The 4,449-nt window shown below is 35.9% G+C and overlaps 1 pseudogene; it reads left to right on the top strand.

Moving 5' to 3' along the window:
* The first annotated feature begins 2,091 nt into the window (after positions 1-2,091).
* LOC105805864 lies at positions 2,092-2,580 on the top strand (annotated as a pseudogene).
* Positions 2,581-4,449: the final 1,869 nt, after the last annotated feature.

Here is a 4,449-nt window from a genome sequence, read left to right as displayed (position 1 = left end):
AAAAATATACCAGTCACCTGGGCTCCAACTGAGGTAAGAAAATAGTGATGTCATGTCACATGAAGCCAGATTCAATGACTGTCACGATGTCACCATAGTCCCACCAATTATTTCAGAAGTTCCAAAAAAGTGGTGCTAACATACCATCCGGGAAAATAGTTTCCTCAAAACTTGGCAGCATGTTGTGGGCAGCCCCTCTCTCTGGCCGTAAAACCAAATGAACCATGCAACTGCCTTCCAAAAAACTCCTCCTCGGCAGAGAGTTGGAAGTAGCATGGATAGCATCTAAATGGTGCTCAGCATTGTCTTGGATTGGGACTAGATCAAAATTAGGCCTAACCTGGAGAAGAAAGGATATTCCTCATTCTGGAAGGTTTTAAGTCATTAGTTCTCCACGGTGGAAGCCATTGGGAAGTGTTCCAAAGGACATATGCTGGGGAGACCTCTCCCCCTGCTGGCCTTCCTCCCTGGGCTCACTTTGAGAGCTACTGTGCAAAGCCACCATATTCAGAGAGAAAGAAAGCATCCAGAAAACACAGAGCTAATTTTTTTTTAAGCCTGGACAGAAAGCAAGTGGAGATTTACGATATGGATTTAAATTGTGAAGAAGAATACTTAGTACATAATTTTTGAGTAAAGATTCGAATTCCATCTCAACATTTAAAAGTGTATAATGCTTTTGGCCTGTGAGCAGCACTGGAGAAGAGTCTGACACGTATGCTCCCACGTCCACCTCAAGTTCTTCCTTTTCCTCTCCTAATCTTTTCAACGTTGCTGCTGGTTTTCTCTATGGTTTACAACTATTTTTGAATCTCTTTGATCCTTTCAAAAAAGGCAAAACAAATAAACAAATTCCTAGTTATTTGTGTCCCCTTGTAGCTACTTAAGTTGTTCTCTCCTCTCCTTCACATCTAACCTTCCTGAAAAATCTACCCTCCGTCTGCTCTCTTTCTCACCTCTCAAACTATTATTATTATATTATTATAATATATTTTTCAAACTATTACAATTGTATAATTATAATTAGGCTCCCATCCTTGAAACTTTTCTCAAGAATATCCCCAAAGATCTGCCTATTGCCAATACCAGTGAACAGCCCCCTTCTCATTCAATCCTTCTGGTGCATTTGTCCCTATTGCCATCCTATTTTTCTTAAATTCCTTCCCTAATCTTACCCTTTCCTAAAAGTGGCTCCTACCAGTGACTCCCTACAGGTTAAGTTTATAAAACATGCTACAAAGAGTGAGATTAAAAACATAAATTTCATCTCAGTCTGATCTTCAACTGGTATTGAGCTACAAAAGAATGGACATATCAACCTGACAAGACACCCAAATAAGCCAAACCACTTCACACTTCAGCCTGGAATGCCCTTCCTCACTTGTCAGCTGTTGGGGTTTCAGAAGGTAAATACACACTCTTCCTTTCCTCTCTGTCTCAATTGGGAAAACATTTGAGAGACAGATGCAATAGCCAGGCAGATGGAGAAATATATTTATTCCTGATAATGTTGATTCTAGACACTAGGTAGGTCAACAACAACAGCAGGCTTGCTGATTCTGAATTAGTTATATCATCATTACAGAATAATCTCAAACCACACCCTTAATGGAAGCACCTGACCTACTATTAAACTTCCCTCACAGCAGAAAGGAAATGAAATTCCATCCTTCCTCCTGGTAGACAGAAAACCAAAGGGAAGAGAAAAGAGTGACTCATACAAACTCAGCTTCTTTTGTTAAATTCACCAACCAGTTATGCATTTCTTCTTGCAAGGGGCAGGATGAATAAGGATGTGTAGAAAGGACCGAGTGTGACTCTAGCAAAGTCTTAGCACAGTATGGTGACCAAGAGCATGGGCTTTAGAACAACATTGCCTGGACTTTAATCTCAGCTATATTAGTTAGTAGCTGTATTAGTTCGGGCAAATTCCTTAGTTTCCACGTGCCTCAGGTTCCTCATATGTAAAATGAACAATTAAAAGTACTAACTTCATAAGATGGAAAAATTTAAAAGGCGTTAAAGAGAGATGCCATAGACCCGGAGCAGCTCGGAGGCAGTGAATAATAGCTCCTCAAGTCTACAATAAAAATGGCCTCCAATAAAACTACATTGCAAAAAATGGCAAAGAAACAGAACGGAAAGAGTGAAAAGGTTGAAGAGGTAGAGCCTGAAGAATTTGTGGTGAAAAAAGTACCGGATCAACGTGTAGTAAATGGGAAAACAGAGCATTTCCTGAAGTGCAAGGGATTTACAGATACTGACAAAAATACTTGGGAACCTGAAGAAAATTTAGATTGTCCAGAGATAATTGAAGCATTTCTTAATTCTCAAAAAGCTGGTAAAGAAAAAGATGGTACAAAAAGAAAATCTTTATCTGACCGTGAATCTAATGATAACAAATTAAAGAAGAAAAGAGACGCTGCTGACAAACCAAGAGGCTTTGCCGGAGGTCTTGATCCTGAAAGAATAATTTGTGCCAGAGACAGCAGTGGAGAGTTAATGTTTCTCATGAAATGGAAAGATTCAGATGAAGCAGATTTGGTGCTGGCAAAAGAGGCAAAAATGAAATGTCCTTAAATTGTAATCGCTTTTTATGAAGAGAGACTAACTTGGCATTCTTGTCCAGAAGATGAAGCTCAATAATTCTTTGTATTGCTTTTATATATATTTATATATATAAATATATATATAAATAATCTGGGTCTTGGTTTTTGATTTACTAGTGTGAAGAAATAGCGACATTCTAATAAATCAAGTTTGATATGTTCATTTTGAAAGCAGTATTTGAAAAAGAGTTGTTGGGAGGGGGTTGCATCAATAACATTGGTTACTTTAAACAAATAAATAAAAGCTTTCTGTAGTTGCTTCCTTTATCAGAAAAGAACATTTAATGTCGTGGTATATTATTTCTTCTGTACTAGAAAACAGCTTTTCTAAATGCTAGGGGAAATTTCCATAGCCATTATTCAATCAGAACTTGTGTTTAAGTCATGCCTGAGGACCACTCTGGGTTTTTTAAATTTGTTTTTGTGTGTGTGTGTGTACATAAAATGCATATGTAAATGATTTTCTTTGTTTTTAAACATTCACCAAAACCAAAATCATGGGTAAGCCCGTGTGTCTGTGATGCCATCATTCTGAGCAACCTAAGAATTGAAAATTTTCCTGAAGCCATAACATTTCAAATTGAATAGTTGATTCTTAACAGGACAATTTAAATGGATAATTTAAAGGCAGCCATATCAAAATCCGTATCTATATGTATAGTCATATAAATGCAACATTGTGTTTGCAAACTTCCTAACAGGAAAAGCTTTATCACTACCAACGATCTCTCCACTCAGATGAGGAAACAAATCCTGGTGTGTTCTAATGTGGTAAACAAACAAGCCTTCGTTAAATGGACATTAAAGATTCCCCTAGTGAGCCATTCCTTTACAAAAAGTTGAAATCCCTGTGCTACGTTGACTAACGAGGTCATGATTAATGGAATATCTGAGGTCTGGCTCATGGAAACCTAATCAGATGGTTAGAGATATTGGCAGTTTCAGACCTGCTGACATAAATGGGTGAATAAACTTTTTGTAATCTAAACTATTGACCTGCATGTTTTTTCCTTACCCCAATTCATTTGTTACGCGTAGGCTCACTCTTTTCAGTATTTGGGTTACTGGTTCAGCGGAAGCCAGAAAAAACAACTTTGTAGTAATCAAAATGTTATCCAACTGTATATTGTTTACTTCATTGTAAATACTGGTGAACAGTGGTCAATAAATGGTTTTATATTCTTAAAAAAAAAGAAAGAAAGATTAAGTGAGTCAGTATTTGTAGAGAACTAGGAATGGTGCCTAGCATATAGTAAGTTATTACATGAAAATTTTAAATCTAGGAAACCATCTATAATAGTTCCCTAGGAAAAATCATTTGTATTACCATGGTATTTTAAATATGTACCTTGAAGATAATATTGATCTTCATATAGTTTTTATTTATTTATATATCAGTCTCCCACATTAAATTATGAGCATTTTGAAGTTACATGCTGAGTTTTCTTCATATATATATATATATATATATATATATATATATATATCTTCAGGCACACAGTGTTTATTCAGTTTTTTATAGAATTAATGAATACATTAATTTTTAAATTATCTTAGTCCAGTTTATAGTGGAATTAAGTACATGGATTAAGGACATGATTTTCTTCAAAAGATTGATACATTTGTTTTATGCCCTCAAAAACACTTCAATTATTATCAAATTTGTAAATCGTGATTACTTTTGTGGAAATTAAGTTCTGCTGACAGAGCATTTAACAGAAGAATAAGAATTTGAAAACAGAATCACACTAAGATGTATGGGTCAGTTGAGTTTGCAATGACAACCACATGGCACAAATTAGTACACTTCAAGGAAAGCTTACTTACAAAAGGACTATTC

The sequence above is a fragment of the Propithecus coquereli genome, unplaced genomic scaffold (assembly GCF_000956105.1).
Source record: "Propithecus coquereli isolate 6110/MARCELLA unplaced genomic scaffold, Pcoq_1.0 Scaffold135, whole genome shotgun sequence".
NCBI classification, from domain to species: Eukaryota; Metazoa; Chordata; class Mammalia; order Primates; family Indriidae; genus Propithecus; species Propithecus coquereli.
This window is presented reverse-complemented; position numbering and strand designations above follow the sequence as displayed.